We start from the raw sequence: 20,941 nt of genomic DNA on the forward strand, positions 1-20,941 counted from the left end.
TCAGTAACTCGAGACAAAGTTTTAAACTGTACGAACCTTTTGGCAGCGCACAAAACAGGTACATTTTCGACTTTTAATGAAATCAAAAACAAACGTAAGTACATTGTCACAAATCTGCTTCGGACTTTCAATATTTTTTGCTGAACTTAAATTCTCTTTTCAGAAAGAAAGGATTAGAAAATATTTTTAAAAATATTTTTTGTAATCTAGCTCCACGGCAAAATCGTTCAGGCTTATAAAATTGTAAACATAGTACTTCTTTTCTTACGCATGAAGGGGTATTTGCAAAACTATGCTTGGTGTTTAATGCGAACAAATTGTTATTATCAAACACAATGGCTTTACAAAATTTGTCTCATATGTCTAAGTTTTATCTAGTTGTTATTCTAGAAGCATAAAAACATTACCTTCCTTCAGTTAACCTTTGTACGCATGAAATGATATTCTGTTAAATTGCAAAGTGAAGTTAAAAGCTGAGAAAAAAAGAAGTAAAAATATTGCAATTGTTTTTTTTCCCCAAAATTCCCTGGGTGGTTTAAGGATTAAATATTAAAACAAAACGAAGTTGCAAGGCTGGTTAATAATCTTTGAAAGTAATTACTTTCAAGCATAACGTTATAATTATCTCCAAAACATTATACGAAATATTATTAAATAAATAAATAGACAAAAATTTGAGGGAAGTTTCTTAGAAACATAAAGTAAAGAACGAAATTTCCTATAGGAATTTTTCCAGCTCCGAAGCAAGAATTTCAACTTCCCCTAAAAATGCTTCAAACACTTTAAGGCAAATGTGTCACATTCTTCTCTTATTTGTTGCCAGGAACAAATAAAGGGGTAAAAGAAAGGAAAATTTAATTAAGTGAAGTTAATTATCCCCATCCTTTATCTCACACTAATTGCTTCAGAAGAAAAGAGTGGCCGATTTCTTGAACTGGCTGCCGGTTCTCCAGAACATGTAATTTTATTTGAACAGTATCGGAAAAGAAAAGTCTTAAATGATTATAATAGATTGATTTAAAAAAAATGATTCTTTCAAATATTAACTGAACAAGATGCGTGTATGGTTCATATATTACGGCTGGTAAAAATTGAGAACGTGTCGTTTAATATTAATATGATGTAGCGAAATATGTTAATGAAAAGGGATAACTTTTTTAATCAATTAATGAAGCTAATTTAGTTTAAGAAATGATTATTATATGGATTTTGACTCTCACGTTTCATTTAAGAGTTGCAATCAAGTATTTGAGAAAGTTAAACAAATTTGTCATTCGTTGATTAACTCCCATCTTGAACTACAAATGTGTGAAGCTTTTTTTTTTCTTTGTAATATCAATAATATTTCGTACAACATAATTTTCAAATAGTGTTTTTTTTTTCATTTTTAATGCCACCTTCTAAGCATTACAAATTATTCTATTACTATATCCATTAGCCATTGAGATTGACCTTGGTTCACGATTTCTGTTGCATCGAAAAGCTCCCTACTTTGCGGTGAAGAAGGGGTTAATTCAAACCCCAAAACACCTGTCTGTGTTTTTCTGTAACAAAACATTAGTTACGTTCTTTTATTTCGTTTCACGAAGACATTATTTCTCACTAGTATTTCACTGCATTAAGCGATTTCTATTATTTTCAAAACATCAATTAAAAGTCAAAGAATTTTAAAAGATCTTATTTCCCTTTATAAACGCCAGATTCTAAGCCTAAAAATTGCATGCTATTTATATATTCCTTAGTCCTTCAGCGTGTCATGATTTCTGTTACAGCCAAAAAATCACTGTTATACATTGAGAATGGGATACGAAACACGTGTCTGTAGTAAGCTAGTTTTGTGCCATAAAACAATGGCTATTTCATTTTATTTCTCTGCACAAAGGTATTTATAATTTTTTCATTAATAGTATTCCATTGTTTAAAGTGATTTGTGTTATTAATTACATAGTGAATGAACATTGTTAGAGAAATATTTCAACAATTTCAGGACAACAATTAAAATTCAGGGAGAGAATTCTCAAAGGTTGTATTTCTCTTTTCCCAGCAATTAAAAGTAACTTCGTAACATTAATGTGGGAAATATGGGATTTTATTATTAGTTTCAAAGTAGTAACTAAAACAAAAGTAGAAAACTAATAAAAGTAATTAAAAGTAGAAAACTGAAAGTAGTAACTAAAACTAAAGTGGAAAACTGAATGTAGTAACTTAAACAAAAGTAAGAAAACTGATGTTATAACTCTGATAGCATAAAACTAAATAATGCCCAGTACTGATACTTAAAAAAATAAATAAAATTCTTCAAACAATTCACAATTTTTTTATTAACCTTATTTTTGTTTAGTTGAGGTTAATTTTGTCAAGTCAATTAACAGCCAGATCCTTCACTACCTTCAACCGTCGTTGATTTATAACAATTTCAGTATTTCTTAAAAAGATTAGAAGCCACCAAGTTCTATAACAACACGTAAAGAATATTTTTTCCTTATAAATATTTTTATGTTTATTTTTAATACTTGGAAAACGTCTTTCTTTCAAAATATGCATTACAAAAAGCGTTCACTAAAATCAGTTTGAATCGGATTTAATCTGATTACTAATGGGCACGTGAAAATATTCACTTTATAGCACAAAAAAAAATAATAAAAAAGAATATTTACGTGCTTAAAAATAAATTTTAATCTTAGGAAAGACTCATTTCATTATTTTATTTTTTTCGAAAATGGCTTTCCACATTTTAAATAGAGAATTCTTTTATAAGCTTGAAGATAAACTTCCCTTGTTTTTTTTCGAACTAAAATTGAATATTTTTTTTTACTTTAAAAGCTGGAAAAAATCAAACAGTTGAAATTTTCATTTTAGCTTTAATATTTATCTCTCTAAAACTAATGTAATTTGAATATTGAGCACGGGAGACCAACAACATCGATTAAAAGAGATAGCATTAATTTCTATTTTTAATATAAAATTCTTTTCTTGTTATAAATTTTAAGGACTTCAAATTTATTTTTAGAAAAAAAATGGAAAATATATTTGACTATAAAATATCTTTTCAAACCAAAAAATATGTTTTCATAATTGCTTTAAATTTAGAGTTGTTTTCAAAAAGCTTAATTTCAATAGTTTTTGAGCTTTTATATTCCTAAATATTCGAAACTATTTTTTTTTTTTTTTGCCTATTATATCTTTTAAAAAAGCATAAAGAATACTAATGTAGTTTCTTTTCTTTCTTTCTTTTTTTTTTTGCGTATTACATATTTAAAGAAGGCGTAAAGAATACCAATATTATTTTGCCTTAATTTGAGCCTTATATATTTTAAAAAAGCATAAAGCATACTAATGTAGTTTTTTTTTTTTTGGTATTTTTACCCCTTCTTTATGATTTCAAGAAATACAGTACACAACTAAACAAGAAGACTTTCAAGTGTACCAATATCGACTTTTTAGCATCTATTATTTAAACTAGTTAAGGCCGCAAAATATTTTAAATGCCCCATTTTAACATTAAAAATTCATTCAAAAGACAAAATTTGTCTCATTCATCTCCAGGCATAAGTACTTAAAAAATAAATAAACGAACAAATAAATTAATTTGCTCCTTTCAGAAAATACAGCTCTGATAAAGTTTTTCCATAAAAAAAAATTCGTTAATAATTTTCAAAAAATAAATCTTTACTACTAATAAAGCTGAAAGTCTGGATCTCTGCATGTGTTTCGATGTCTGGATGTCTGTATCTCTGTGACCAGCATAGCTCCTAGATCGTTCAGCTGATTTTCATGAAATTAGGCACAAAATTAGCTTGTAGCATGGAAATGTGCACATCGAAGTAATTTTTCGAAAATTCGGTTTTGTTCTTTTCTTAAACGTTCTTACTTTTTTTGTCCAATTTTAAGAACATTTTACTGAGCCGGAGAAACTTATCATAACATGAACGAGTAATTTACCATAACGTGGATGAGCAAATTACCATAACGTGGGCGAGCAATTAACACAGCATATTGGCGAGAAACTCATCATCCATTATTTGCAAATATACTGGCGAATCAAATAAACTTTTAATTTTCTACTGCAGGCAAATCCGTGTGGGTATCATTAGTAAATAAATAAATAATATATTTTTTAAAAAATGCAAAAATAAAGCACTTCAAATCTTATTTTTCTTTCGCTTCCAAAATTAAAAATAATGATAATAAGTATATTTTAGGGGAAAACAAATAAACAATAGACTGTCCTCTGAAATCAAAATTAAATTAAGTAATCAAAACTTGAGATACTTTGCTTTTATTTTGCTTCTAAATAATATTTTTTTTCAAATAAAAACCAGGCCTGCGGAATTGGACTCGGGCTAATCCTTGTCATAGGCCTGCTCACAGGGGTCACCAGGGATACCGTGGTGACCCCCATTAGCACATAGAAATGAAAGTTAACAGGAAAGACACTAAAGTTTTACATTTTTAGGTTCATTAATTTCTTACCTCATAGACTTTAAAAATTCTTTTTTACTCACAATATTTGAAGATTTTCAAGTTTTTCGAGTAAATATGGGAGTCTTTCCAAGCGCAATTTCAACCTCCTGGTACAGTGGTACCCCATTTCTGAAGCCCTGCGCACGCCTATGATCCTTGTTTAAAGGAGTCAGAGTTGAATTCGGGAGTAAAAAGCAGTAAAGTTCCAAAATTCAGACTCTGCCATTTCCCTTACAGTCTGCAATGGCTGCGGAATCAGAGTGGGAGTCGAAAATCAGCCATTTTCCCTAGTAAAAACCTTTGCGCTCTGAATTCATTTTATTTCTATTCAGTCTTAGTTATCACAGTTTATGTGAGATATGGTTTTTGAGTTTTATTAATACATGCATATTTTTTTAATGTCTTGAGACCTACTATTGAGAGTATTTGAATTTTCTGAGACATTTCTCTGAAAATTTTTTTTGGTGTGACCGTTAGCGTTAGAAGTTACTGAATTGTTCAAAAAAAAATCAAATTAAAATAACCAAATTAAAAAAAGCACATATATTTCATACATTTTCTTTGCCCAAAGCTTTTTCCAAAAAGTTTTATTTGAAGCAAATCCGATATTAATTTCGGAATCTATAGTGCCTTAACTGTCCCCGTGGACGCTATTATTACGGGTGTTTTCCAAACTATTCAAAAGGTAACATGTTTTTATTAACTTCACTCATGCTATATACAGGTAGTTATAACAATAATGGAAACAACTGCGAAAAAGTGAAATTTTCGAATGCGCTTTGTACGTTATAAAGAATAAAGTTAGACATCTGGTTTGTTTCGTAATTAGCAGTGTATATATTCTAGTAGTATATGGTGACTTAACTGAACTTCTGGAAATGTTGGATTTTTTTTTTCAGGTGTGTGAAATGTCGGATTTCTCAAATTTTAAAAAAGGCCAGTCTGTTGGAGCGTGTCTAGCTGGAGCACGTGTAACTAAAACATCTCCACTTTTTGATGTTTCTAGAGGTATAGTATCTAAAGTCATGACAGCATACGCAGAGCGCGGAGAGACAAGCTCATCAAAGCAAAATAGTGGGCGGAAGGAGACGCTCAGTGAAAGAGACCGACGGATACTGAAGCGGATTGTAAGGTCTAAAAAAATGAACAACAGCAGCAAAAGTGAACACAGAACTCAATCACTATCTGGATTCACCAGTGTGAGTGATTACAGTCAGTTAACAGAACATTTACGGCGGAGTAGCAATTTCCACAACACTTGTCAAAGATGTTAATGCTAAACGTCGTCTACAGTGGTGGCACACTCACAAACACTGGTTGTTTGATGAGTGGATGATTGTAATATAGTCTGACGAATCGTTTTTAACACTTTTCCCTACTACAGGACGGGTACATGTTTGGAGGACACCGCACACGCGAATGATCGCTATTATCTCCTTCCAACTGTCAAGCATGGAGCCATGTCGGGGTTTTTCGCTAGACCAGTTGTAAGCCTGAAAGAAAGGATGACTGATGACAAGTATAGAGACAATTCAGCTGACCAGCTCCATACTACGGTGCAATCTTTGTTTCCCGAAAGAGATGGAATTTTCTAACAAGATAATGCACCTATCCATACAGCGGGACTTGTCAAATCATGGTTTGATGAACATATGCCTTGGGAAGCACTGTCACCTGACCTTAATATAACTGAACCGTTTTTATCTATTTTAAAGCAATCGATATGGTATCGATATCCTCCACCAGTGCCTCGCACAGAGCTTTCACGATCTTCATGAAGAATTGTATACAATTTCGCTGAACACTATTCAACACTTTTATGAATCGATTTCTCGGCGAATCTAAGCTGTATTAAATGCCAAAGGCGGTCCTACACCATACTAATAAAGAATCCCTTATAAATCTGAAGTGTTTCCATCATTTTGATAACTACCTGTCGAAACGGTCTTGTGAATTAACAGGCTTGTCTTCCCCCTGACAACGTATCAGTACCTAATTCACGTTTTTTGTTTTGTGTTTTGAATTTTTGGCTATCTATCTGTGTATCTATCTATCTATCTATCTATCTATCTATCTATCTATATATGTATATATATATATATATATATACATATATATATATATATATATATATATATATATATATATATATATATATATATATATATATATATATATATATATATATATATATATATATATATATATATATATATATATATATATATATATATATATATATATATATTCGTAATGTCTACCATTTCATGCCCCAAAGCGGACTAGAGGTACCCTGTTATTTGTATCGGTTATCTCCAAAATTTTAATTTTGGCACTTACATCCTTTTGCTTATCACTACCTAACAGCAAAAAAAATCTCACGTTTTTTAAACCTTGAAAAGGGAACAAAAATATTATGTAAGCCATCTTCTTTCATTTGGAGTTTTACATGTTTACGTTATTTTTTACAATTATTTTTTTCCTTACTTACGCATATTTCTAAGCTATATGTAAGCCGGTATGACATCTTAGTTTAATTTTAAAAATAAACAAAGAAATAAAATACTACAGGCACATTAGTAGTTAAATTAATAATTATGCAGTCAACGCTGTATAGAACGGCCTCGTATTACGAATTATAGATATAGATACATAGATTACGAATTATATATATATATATATATATATATATATATATATATATATATATATATATATATATATATATATATATATATATATATATATATATATATATATATATAATTCGTAATGTCTACCATTTGTGTGCGGATTTCGTCACTTTTTTGACCCAAAATCAACAAACTATTCTTTTTAAAAGAAATATTTTAGCTTTAGAAACATAGAATGTTTAAATATTAGGATAATGCAAAAATTGAAACTAAGTTTTGGAAGTTGTATTGGAATAGGAAATGGGTTTTCATGCACCGGTCGCTATAATAGAAGGGTCGCAGCAATACGAGGTCGTTCTATACAGCGTTGACTGCATAATTATTAATTTAACTACTAATGTGCCTGTAGTACTTTATTTCTTTGTTTATTTTTAAAATTAAACTAAGATGTCATACCGGCTTACATATAGCTTAGAAATATGCGTAAGTAAGGAAAAAAAATAATTGTAAAAAATAACGTAAACATGTAAAACTCCAAATGAAAGAAGATGGCTTACATAATATTTTTGTTCCCTTTTCAAGGTTTAAAAAACGTGAGATTTTTTTTTTGCTGTTAGGTAGTGAGAAGCAAAAGGATGTAAGTGCCAAAATTAAAATTTTGGAGATAACCGATACAAATAACAGGGTACCTCTAGTCCGCTTTGGGGCATGAAATGGTAATAGTAGCTCTGATAGGTGCTACTGTAAAGCATGATTTAGGAAACAAATCACTGAAAGCCTACCTAGGACTTGAACTTTAAACACGCTTCATAGGAAATAAGTCCACTTACTTTCCTTTGCTTCTCACTGCCTCATATGTGTCTTTGCCCGTTTGTCAGTAAAAATGTGGTCAACAAGTTATTATTGCAGGAAGTCCATTTGGCTCACTATATTACAATACACGCAGTCTCAGATTTCTAGTGATTTCAAAAGATAAATGAACATTGAAACATACATTCGAACATTCGCATACCCATCATACTAATATTAAACTGCAATCATACTAAGATACAACCCAAGCAGCATTACATGGAAGGTCAACTGTAACATGAACAAGCATTTTGTTCTGCTAATTTTAATCATGTACCATTGGTTTTTTAGGCATTTAAAAAATTAAGTTTTTATGTGCGGGAAAAATAAATTAAATATATTTAGTGACTAAGCACAGGATTTGTATAAATTTTCTTAAGTTGTAAATTTTTATGTCTAAGAAATCAACTGATGCTTCTTTTCATGCCAAACATATTTCTTTAAAGAAATGTAATTTGAATACAAAACATGTTTGTGAAAAAAAAATTGTTGAGGGCAACGAACTTTAAAACTCTCACAACACATTCTAGCAAAAAAGAAAAGGGTATGAAATAAAAGAAAAAGGGAAGTATTTATCATTAAATTAAGTTTATTTTTTAATGCCTTTAAATCACTTTTTCTAGCTAAGAACGACGTTTTACGAGTAAAAAAGGGAATTCAGGAGACAATTACTTCGTTAAGAATGCCATTAAAGAAATGATGATATGCATATAAACAACCCGTAAATGCTGGTTAAAGAATAATGTAGCGCATCATTACAATGTGATCATTGTTTCGATGTAAGCTAGACCACCCCTAAAAGATAGAATTGTTATATTTTAGATCACAAAACAGCTGCCCTGCCTTGAAAAACAAGTACCTGTAGTGCAATAGACTGAATTTGAAGAGAATATCTTTACAGTTCCCATTGGGGGGTTGGGATTGCAGTGTTTTCATTCTTCGAAGAAATTGCGCTAATTACCAGGTAAGAATAAATTTAATTTCACATGCGTTTAAAATCTCAGATCTATGAGTAAAGGTACGTTTCCTGAAAGATTATATCTTTCTTTAATCACATTCAATTTAGTTCACTTTAACATCAATGAATCAAATTATGCAGATTGATAACTTTGATCGCGCAAATGATGTTCATGTGCATGCTTTAAATAAGTACACTTCAAGGGAAAAAACGTGAAGCAAATGTAAAAATTTTATTTACGCTGATCCATTGTATTTAATTACTCTTTAAATTTGTATTATAACTGTATGTTTTCAATCGGCATAATATCCACTTTGATAAAAAGTACGAAATTTAGTGTTAGTTACACATATGAAACACAAGAAGAATACTGCAGCTTTGCCTCCTAAGTAAACAAGGTATTTTTTAGAAAAAAAATTTAAAAAGGTCACAATGGTATTTTAAATCTGGAAAAAACGTAACTTTAATTATTATGTGTTTTAACATGCTAAAATGCATTTTACTTTTTAAAATTGCACTGCACATTGTTTTGCAAACGTGGATATTTCTGGTATTATGAGGATTTGTATTATAACTATATGTTTTCAATCGACATAATATCCACTTTAATAAAAAGTACATAATTTAGTGTAAGTTACACATATGAAACACAAGAAGAATACTGCAGCCTTACCTCTTAAGTAAACAAGGAATTTTTTAGAAAAAAATTCAAAAAGGCCACAATGGTATTTAAAATCTGAAAAAAAAAAACTTAACTTAAATCATTCTGTGTTTTAACATGCAAAAATGCATTTTACTTTTTAAAATTGCACATTGTTTTGCAAGCATGGATATTTCTGGTACTATGAGCATTTGTATTATAACCATATGTTTTCAATCGGCATATTATCCACTTTGATAAAAAGTACGAAATTTAGTGTAAGTTACACATATGAAACACAAGAAGAATACTGCAGCCTTACTTCCTAAGTAAACAAGGTATTTTTTAGAAAAAAAATTCAAAAAGGCTGCAATGGTGTTTAAAATCTGGAAAAAACATGACTTAAATTATTCTGTGTTTTAACATGCAAATATGCATTTTATGCTAGTGAAGTGCATTCCATGGTTCAACAATAAAAAAAAAAGAGAAAAGGAAAACGTAAAAATGCCTCTTGCTCTTACAAAGAAATAAATTTAAAAAATGGAGAAAGACGTACATAGATAAGCATATATCTTTCATTTTTGTTCACCTTTCATTTATTTCTTCGACCCTCAAATATAACATTAATGCAAACTGTAAAGAAAGAAGAACTCTTGAAATCCCTCCTTCACGTAACGATCATACTCGTTAACTTCATAATGACTGTGCTTGAATATCAAGATTTTGGAGCAAAGAAATATATCTTCCCCTGAATACATTTGACTTTATTTATGCTTCATGCTGCTCAGAAGTAGAGGTTTTTCGCTCTCTTTCAAATGACTGGTATTTTCTATAAATGATGCATAAATACCGATTGACTGTCTGGGTTAAACTTTGTTTCTTTAAACATGAAGATAAAATATGCCCTCATTAGAAATGAGTTTAACATTTATTAAAATAAGTAATTTGTGTTAAACTGATTGCTGTTTATTCCTCCTGTAAGGGTCATTTCTTGTCTAGACGAACGTAAATTAATGTATTTTTTTGCCACAAAAATTTATAATAATGACGGATTACACTATACTCAATATAGCAGGATGTGAAGAAGTACACAAAATTTAAATTCCAACAAAAATGAAAAATTGTACTTAATTGTTACTTTAAATTGTTTCAAAATAACGAATTCAGTGAAAGATATACGCATTACATAATAGCGGTTACGTAGTGAAACGTTGAAACGTAATTAAAATTATCACTTGTTGAAAAATGTGTGCCGAAATTCTATGAATCATTTCAAAAATAGTCCACAAAAACTATTATCAATAACATATCAAGCGGCGGAAAATTTCCAGCAAGATTAATTAGGTCAAAACTCTTTGTACAGTTCATAAATTATCTCGTGAAGAAAATTAAAAATAAGTATGCACAAACTATCACCAAGCAAATGATATTCGAATCCAAAACAATAGAATGTGCGGTAGCTGGCAATATTAATACATTTGAAAGAACAAAGGGTTTGAATTGAATTCAATATACTCAATTTTCATAAAACTCTTATTTTTATTAAAAAAAAAAAAAAAAAACTTATAGTAATTGAAGATAGCAAAAAAAAAAAAAAAAAAAAAATACTTTTAAAACTTCACTGATAACAGATTTATTTTTACTTCATAGATGAATACAGGGGCAATTAATAATCAAAACATTAATTTCGAAATTGCTCAACATGTGAATGCATAAAAAAATTGCATTTTGTTACGTCGAAATACATTCGTTAATCAAATATGAATTATTAGGCATAAGTGGACTTATAGAACATTAATTGCAAGAATTGAGTATAATTGTTATAAAAATGATTTTTTGAAATGGACTTTTCATTATTTTTCATTGACAATGTATTTGGTTTATAATGGAAAAACACTTTAGTAGCATGTATCAAAATACACTAAAATAATGCAATAACCAAAAATATATATTTCTTACGAGTAAATCACACATCATACTTTTAATACGCGTAGAGGAAAATGATTTGTTCCCAGTTATATATTTCCTTCTTGCGAACAGTTATTTGATCTATAACCTACGTAATGTAAAGAATTATGTGCGAGATTTTCAAACATATCAATAACTGTTCCGTTATCTTGACAGATTTATTGTCTTCATTATATGAGAAAAAGTAATTGGTTGAATAACGATACCAGAGTTTAAAGACTTAGGTTCCATTTTTCCTTGCGTAAAAAATATTCGCTCGAGTATTTTGTATTTGTGACATTTTTAATTGTTTTATAAATGAATCAACTTATTTTAGAAAGGGCTTGGTTCTCACTAAGGAAGCCATTCAGGATTCAATAAATGCGTTAAATTTATTCACAATAACTAAATTATACAAGATTTTTTATGACTTATCTAGCCATAAGTAGGATAATTGCCTCACCTTAAATTATGTTTTATTTCGTTACTGAAATTAATTAAAACTTATATAAAAAAAATGGACCGATGTCCTTTTTGTAATCAATAACCTGAACGTTTAGGTTAGAGTGGTAGCAATGTAAATCAAGTAAAACAGATTTATTTAAAATGGTTTATGATAATTGAAACCAATATAACAACGTGACAAAAATAATTAGGGATATCCGTATGCGCCAAATCATCCCTTTAGAAAATACCTTTGTATTTTCCGTTGTCTCTCTTGTTGTTTACGGGAAACAATCAAGTTCGGTTTAAGGGAAATAATAAAGAATTAAAACTAACAAGCTGAGAAAACCTTAGAAAGGGCTTGGTTCCCATTAAGGAAGCTCTTCAGAATTCAATAAATGTGTTTAGTATATATGTGTAGCATATCATAATAACTAAACTATACAAGATTTTTCATGACTAATTCAGCCGTAAGTAGGCTAAAAAACTAGTTCTGAAGAAAAAGAAAAAAAAAACAACGGAAGAAAATACTTGTTTTGGGGAAATAATAGCCTGATGTAAAAAAAAATAAATAAATAAATAAAAATAAGGACTAAAAACTAACAAACTGAGAAGCAAGGAAAAGTTACAAATATGTATAAAAGTGATCATATTTATCAAATATATCCTATAAATGTTTCTTCCACCCTTCTCTTGTCCAGTTTTGCACTGTAAAAAGATGTGTAACCTTACTCCGCAAAAGCGGTGGCATTTTGCTGCCTCTATTGCAATGTTACAACTTAACTGATAAAACTAGAGTACGCTCATAAGGTTACACCGTTTTATCATTTAAGTCACTACATTGCTATAGAGGAAGCTAACCATCGGAATATGGTTACGCCAAGAGCAGAATGCTTAAGCTTACACTTTTTTTTTTTTTTTACAGTGTGTGAACCAACTTTGATTTTCATATTAATAAAATTAAGATCAAAATGTCACTGAATATTTTTTTTTCTCCAACAGTATGGGAATTTTAGCTTTCTACTTAATAACATTGACAAGGTAGTATTACTGACCAGTGATACATACGGTATGCTCTTATCGTCTCACCGTGCGTAAACCGTCAATAAAATAGCTAGCCTTAAACAGTCTCTTCTTGCTTCATCGAATATTTATGCATCATGAATTTTGATAATTCAAAATATTTCTCATCTCGGAGAATCCTTTCGAATTTTGTTCTTATTTTGACCAGCATATGCGTCACACTTTCTGCAGTAATGTTATTAAAATATTTGAGAAATTTGTAGATTTCATTTCGACACTTTCCTGCCTTATCTCTACCCAGGACTGAGATTTAAAATTTTTCCGGGGATGAGAGGGGGGGGGATCAAAGGGTGTATGTACAAATTTTATCGCAAATCAACAAAAACAACGTCCACTTATGTGTAAACATGTTATTTTTTCAAAGCTGTTGGCGCGGCGGGACGGGGAACTGACCCACCCTACTAAATGTCAGGCCTTCCTCTACTGTGGTAATGCTGCAATGGATGCGTTATTTGTTTCATCTTACTTAAGCCAGCAATTCTAGTTCTTTTACTATCACAGAGCGTCCTTGATTCACGTTGAAAAAAAACACACACACAAACACACAGCCTAAGTCCCTTTTCTGCACTGAAAGAAAATAGTTGCCCTTAAATAAGGAACTTTAATGTAAAAGGGTTTACTTGCCTTCTATACTAGTCGGTTTCTCTTCATAAAAATATCGGTAGCCACAGCTAACTGTACTTTTTTTGTAAAAATATGACTGGCGCTCTTTCTTTCATAATTGATTAAGCTACTTCAAGAGTTTTGATTAGAAGCATTTAAAGTTTATTGAATTGTTCCTTTCGTAGTTGAACTCTACTATTTTCCATGATTTATTATTATTACTATTATTATTATTTATGGAAATAGTTTAATGGTTTATTTTATAAAGTGTGTACATAATTTCATGTATTTGCACACAAATAAGAAATTTCATCGAACTATATAATAAAAAAATTTTATGGGTGAGAATAAGTTGTTATGTTTTACTTTGGTATCTTACAATGTGAAAAAGTTTTTTCACCGCTTGGCATTAAATATTTTTATTAACAAGTTTAATTAACTTTATTTTTTACTAAGTAGACTTATGTGTTACTTTGTAATATACATTACTTGTGAGGTAGAACAGGTTTATAACAACTCTTAATGCTAACGCTACATCTGAGAAACTATTTTTTCTTTCTTATTAACTGAAATAGTATATGTAATACCCTCAGTTGACGGGGTGGACAGTAGTTCTGAACTTATTCAGCAATGCAATAGAGAAATTCATTTTAATCCAGGATTTTACTTTACATTATGTAAGTAAACGCAAAACATAAATAAGTGTCAGAAACACAACCTGTGTCTTATTTCTAATTGGAATTTGTGTAGTTAAATTGTATGGTTGAAAAAAAAAACTAAATATTTTTCCGCAAAATACTTTATAATTATTTTATTTATATTTAAAAGTTGTAATTAAAGCTTTCTTTCATTAATTTAGCGAAAATAACCACGTACAAACAGTAGAAAAAGGTTATTTTGCGCTATGTAAAATGATTTATACGTAGGAAATATGTAAATGACATAATTAATTACAAGGTACAAACTTCAAATTTCAAAATCTGTTTTTAATAAAATTTAAACGTTTCGGTAAACAAAAGTAAATAGCAATGACGAAGTGAAAAAATTCAAAATGCTACTAAAAGCATTTGCTTTTCTAAATTGAATTTTTGCTGAGCTTAGTAAAATAAAAACACTCCTCTTATAATTATGCACGCAAACATTTTTAAAATGACGAAAAGGAACGGGCGGCTTAATATTTTTTCACCTTTAGAAGTGATTTAATTATCTTGGTTTTCGAAACAATCTTTTTGTTCATTATTTCCGTTTTAATCTAAAGAGTGTCCTTGACAATGACGGATGTGAAAGACAAAGGATTGGGGTTGTTTATGCTTTTCTATTTTAACTTTTAAAGACATTTAATTTTCCCTTTTACGGCACTTATTATTTACGCAGTTAATATTTAGTTTCCTTGGAAAGAAAACATCGTAATTATTGTTTAATAGAGCAGGACTTAATGAATTACTCCATCTAGGCTTGGATGAAAAGTTCTTAATTGAAATTCTTAATTAAAAGCACATTAAACCCGAGTGTAGGTTTGTAAGCGATTGGTAGAGTGTTCGAACCTCCGGACGTTACTTGCATAATACAATGCAGAATCGGGTCTGTAATAATACGCTTGATAAAACTGTATACATAATAACAATAAAAATGCTGTTATTTATACATGATTTGATTCTATTTTGATTCTTATACTGTTTAAAAAAAAATCCCACGCCGTTTATGGCGTTTTTCGGGTCAACTCTACGGAATCTTCGGTTTTAAAACATATTGTAAATTGCAATATGATTTTTACTTTCTTCTATATCTAATCTATAGAAGAAAGTATTGGATTCGTGCAAATTTTCGAATTTCGAATTTTGACGCATTCGAACGTTTTGAGGTGTGCTGAGTCCATTTCGACTATTTTTGGAAAATGTATGTCTGTCTGTGTGTATGTGTGTATGTGTGTGTATGTGTGTGTGTGTATATGTGTGTGTGTATGTGTGTGTGTATGTGTGTCACGTCTGTGTGTGACCAGTTTTTTGTGGCCGCTCTACAGCAAAAACTACCGCATGAAATCGAACGAAATTTGGTACACATATGTGCCCCTATGTGAACTTGTGCCCATTGGTTTTTGGCGTGAATTCCTCCAAGGGGGGTGGAGCAATGGGACGTTTTTTGAGTTTTGCGTGATTGCTATTCCCCAGGAAGTAACTGGCTGAATCAGACAAAATTTGGTCCAAATGTTGTTCCTAACAGGTACAGATCCTGATTCAATTTTGGTGTCAATAGCTCAAACGGGGGTTGAGCTATAGAACGCTTTTTGCCGTCAATTGTGACTGCTGTTTCTCAATAAATAATGAACGTAATCAAACAAAAATTTATCGACAAGTAGCCCTTAGAGGGTATAAGAAATGATTCTATTTTGGTGTCAACAGCTGAAAAGGGGGTGGCGCAATCGAATGTTCTTTTTTTCCATTGTGAGTGCCATATCTCAAGAACTAATGCTACGTTCTGGATGAAATTTGGAATAAATATGAATCCATATGTAAACAGGCGTTGGTTTAATTTTGGCGCCAATCGCTCCATGGGGGGGCTGATTTTTTTTTATTTGTGTGAATAAAAATAGCTTTTTAATTGCAACAATAAGAAAGATAAATCGTAACGGACTGTCGATGTCGTCTGCGTTCAGCTCGTGCTTTTAATTGCATGGGAATGATCCGAAATATTATCTCAATGATTTAAAATTTTTAACTGTTGCCTTCTTGATTTTGTTAACAGATAAATGTTGGTAATTCTTTTAAGCAAGGCTTTTAAAATAATTTTCAATTTTCATTCTTTGCTTTGCTTTTGAGATAAATCAGGAATTGGGATGGTCATCAAAATTTGGCATGTGTAATTTTGTTTTCGTTGGGAATATTGCTTCCTCGTTAAGCATGGGGAGGGATCAGAATTATAAGAAAGATATAGAAAAAAGTTTCGTGATGGCCACAACATACTAGTTTATTATATTATAAAGACTGCTGTGACCATATTCTCGTTCCCTAAATGGTTGCGTCTGGCTGTGTTCGTGTCTGACCCAAGGTTGAAAATCGTCTAATGTAATATGATTTTTGTCTAATGTTGTAATATGATTTTTTATTCCATTATAAAGACTGCTGTGAACATATTCAGGTTAACTAAAAGGTTGCGTCTGGCTGTGTTCGTGTCTGACCCTAAGTTGAAAATCGTCTAAAGCAATATGATTTTTGTTTAATGTTGTAATATGATTTTTTATTCCATTATAAAGACTGCTGTGACCATATTCACGTTCCCTAAAAGGTTGCGTCTGGCTGTGTTCGTGTCTGACCCAAAGTTGAAAATCGTCTAAATATATTTAGAAATAAGAAAAAAGAACCCGTAGAACAGTGTAAACGTTGTGATTTCTACTTCCTTTTACATAGTAAAGTAAGTATTTTTTTCGTGAAAAGATTTCCCCTTAAATTTTCCGTTTTCCTCATCCCTGAAAGAATGTTGAGTGGATATTTGGGCTCAATTATGCGTGCATATATGCATAAAAACGTATGGAGGACCGGAATATTTATTTTGACGATTCGTGGTACTACCCCCAGTGTATTACCACGAATTTCTCGTGACGTCTGCATGTGCGTATTTACGTACATATTTATTTTTACAAATTTCCCATAACTCGAAAACGGTATGCGGTTGAAATTTGAAATGAAAATTGAAATTTGGTCTCCTAGTGGGGTCTAGTTGTGCACATCCACTTTTGTATGATTCGGATGATTCAAAAGGGTTTTTTTTACACCTTTTTAAGGGAAAATTAGTGTGAATTTCAATGCTAACTCAAGTGATGCTATTTTTTCACGAATACTTGGCGATGTAACTTTTGATCTTAAACTTTTTTCGCCATATCACCAAGTTGGCGACATGTTTGGCGAAAAAAATATTTTTCGTATTTGAGTTCAATTTGGTGCTATTAGCTGTAAAAAGTTATCCAATGAATCACGTTAAAATTGTTGATATTGAGAAATGAATTCTCCGTTTTTTTTTTTTTTTTTTTTTTTTTGTGTGTGTGTGTGTGTGCATCGGTTCGTGATGTAAAGAGCTGTCATGTGGAAAACACAAACTCCTTTTTTATATAGATCAGGATAGACAGTGCAAGATTGTATACCTGGTTACCATAGCCATTCAAATCACTCCTAGAGCTCATTAATTCCCGTTTGCAAATAAACGGCAGTATCTACAAAATGAATTTTTCGAGATATTGAAAGAAATTTTTTTTTTTGATTTGCATACAAACAGTAGCAAAATGTTGGAATATGACATTTTATTCGCGCTTTATTTTCAGCAGAAAACAAATAAGCGATTTTGTGCAATAAAGCCAAAGGGAAATAGATGAAGAAAAGGCGAAGAAATGAAAAACGAAAAATTTGCTTATACAGCTGTTTACCTTCCCAGAACAGAAAAACTTGACATTAGTGAAGGATATTATTTTTTCTGTTACGTTGCGGTTAAAACTCGAACTCGCTAAACACGAAATAGTTGCCATCACCCGTCAGAAAAAGCTAAGAAATAGTGCTAAAAGTCAATCGTTTCAGATGAAGATAATACGGGCGAAATATCGTTAAAGACGAAAAAAATCCTTTTTAGTCATAAAAAATGGAAAACCTCATAATTTTACATCAATTTTCCTTCATTCACATTTAGAAACGTATGCTTTAAGAATGTTTCATAGTATTTTACAAAGTTGTGTCGATAACAATGCTCTAAGTGAACCTTTAGTCAAATTGTTAAAAATTTCATGACATCTGAGCATGCGTTTCTTTCCAAACCAACGAGGAATGAACCAGCAGAAATAACGAAATGTGTCTTGTTGAAGAACCCTCAAAAGAGAGCGTTCTGTGTCTGAGATTGCATATCCTCATATATATAATATCCAATTCACTGATCGAGTAACGCTGACGTCACCAACAATGAAACTCGTACCACAGCATGATAATTTGACAATATTTTTTGCTAATGTTTGGCATGCAGGAAAATGCTTTTCTTTTTAAATCTATGACGTGGATAAACATTATCCGGTAACTTAACTGCTTCATTGTAAAGACTAATTTTAGGAGGATAAAGAAACGAAAAGTGGTCAACAATGAACGCTATCTACTGGAATTTTAAGTTAATCCACAGGGGTTAGGGTCAAAATTTTAACCATCAAAATGTCTCCAAACAGGAAAATGGTTCGTTCAAATTTTGAAACAATTTTCCGCCGCCATACCTTGACGGGCGATTTTCTAGTCATTAAGGAGTGTTGATAAATACATAGAAGACTAGATGAATGCGAGGTTTAAATGGAAAAAAAGATTCTATTAGGTCTTCTATTATTCTATTATTTTACTAGTAGGTCCTTTTTGGAGAGTTCAATGTCTTAGTCAAACGAGCTGATGTGTGCATCACATGACTTCCTTTTAATCGAACTTAATGTCATTTTCTCATTATTGACAGCTTTAATGTGATTCAATAGTTTACTCTCTAAATATCAACAACAGTAGCCAAATTGAAACCAGATCTAAAAAATATAAAAATAAAAATAAAAATCGCCAAATTTGTCGCCAAGTTGTCGACAAAACTTGGCGACCAAAAGACTGGTGATATATCGCCAAGTGTCCGCCAAATTATAACACCACTTGAATTTACTTCGAAATAAGCAATGTTTTCCCCCAAATAGGGGCAAAATACTCCCTTAGAAGCATCCGAATGCAACCAAAAAAGAAGGTACACAACTAGACCGCACTAGGAGTCTACGAACCAAATTTCAACTTTCTAGGACATTCCGTTCTTGCGTTATGCGACATACATACACACATACATACGTACATGCAGACGTCACGAGAAAACTCGTTGTAATTAACTTGGGGATTGCCAAAATGGATATTTTGGGTGTCTGTACGTTCCTCATATATCCACGTGTGGTCGGGTTGAAAAAAAAAAAACTCAACATTCATTCGGGGGTGAGTAAAATGGATATTAAGGACGATTTTTGAGTGAAAATTTTTTCGCGAATACAATACTTCCTTTTTTGTAAAAGCAAGTAAAAACATGTTCATTGTCGCAGTTAAGTTATCAGTAATGTCCACGACTGAAAGATGTGCTTAAGTATTCTCTCCATAAAATACCGATAAAAGTCATTTCTAGTTAACAACAACGAAAAAGGTTGCATAAGAAAAATAGTCTGTTTTTGAGAAATTCTGGGAGAGTACAATGCACATTATTAAGATACTAGAAATTGCTACAAAAAAAAAAAAAAAAATACTGACAAGAACTGTTTCTATTCAGAATGATATGTATTAGGAACGTGTTAGTGAATGAGATGATAAAAGCTAAGAAGCATTTTTAAAAATCCCTCAAACTGATTATATTTTAATGCGGTGTAAAAGGTTCTCTACCTTAATGCCATTTTTCTTATGCTTCTCTTGAAGTTTCATTTTCCTTGCTTACTTAAAACCCTTAGCTCTTCAAAAGAATTCCCCCGCATGCGCCTCTAACTGAATTAATTAAAAATGTATACTGCAGTTTTCTCTTAACATTTAAAAGACTTGTTCTTTTGAAGAATGCGATCATTCTTAAGCAAAAAGCGTAAGCATTTAACCCTAAAGACGGAAATGAAGCAATAGCATTTAATGGACAACCCTGGTAACTCTTATGCCTGTAAGATATCTTTAAAGTTTTTATTGCTTCACTGTTTCAGTGAAACGATTAATTATTTATGATTTTTTTTTTCTTTTTTGGAATTTTGCTTCAGAAATTTGATACGGCAGAAATATGTGAATAAATGTCTTCTTTATTTATTATTAAATACAGTTTGTTAATCAACGTTTCAACCACGCAAAACAAAATCACGTATTTACCAACAATTCTTCCTTATTACGTATATTTATAACTCAGTAGACATGCCAACCTTTTTATTTGTTGTACCAACAAATAAAAAGATTTTTTTTTTTTGAACCCCACCTAGTTTGTTACTGATTCGTTTTAAATTACACCATAGCGTGCATGCTTGTCATATGATCAGTTGATTTATAGTAGTGGTTCCGGCCCTGCTTGTTCAGCTCGTCAACCCCCGCTATAGTGATTCTATCAAAAAACCCGCCTTCGGTAGAGAAATTCGGGAGCTTCACCCTCCATTTGTCGCATAGGAAGCTAAACAGAATCCGCGCCTTCAGTGGAGCACCTCTGTGGCTGCGCTTGCCTCACCACCTGTAACTAGGCAATGTTTTGACAAATTCGGCGACAGTGCATTTGTAGTCTTAAAAGAAGTATATACTCACAGAAATAATTTAAAATTATAACAGCAAGATAACG

This window comes from Uloborus diversus, chromosome 1 (assembly GCF_026930045.1).
Source record: "Uloborus diversus isolate 005 chromosome 1, Udiv.v.3.1, whole genome shotgun sequence".
Taxonomy (NCBI): Eukaryota; Metazoa; Arthropoda; class Arachnida; order Araneae; family Uloboridae; genus Uloborus; species Uloborus diversus.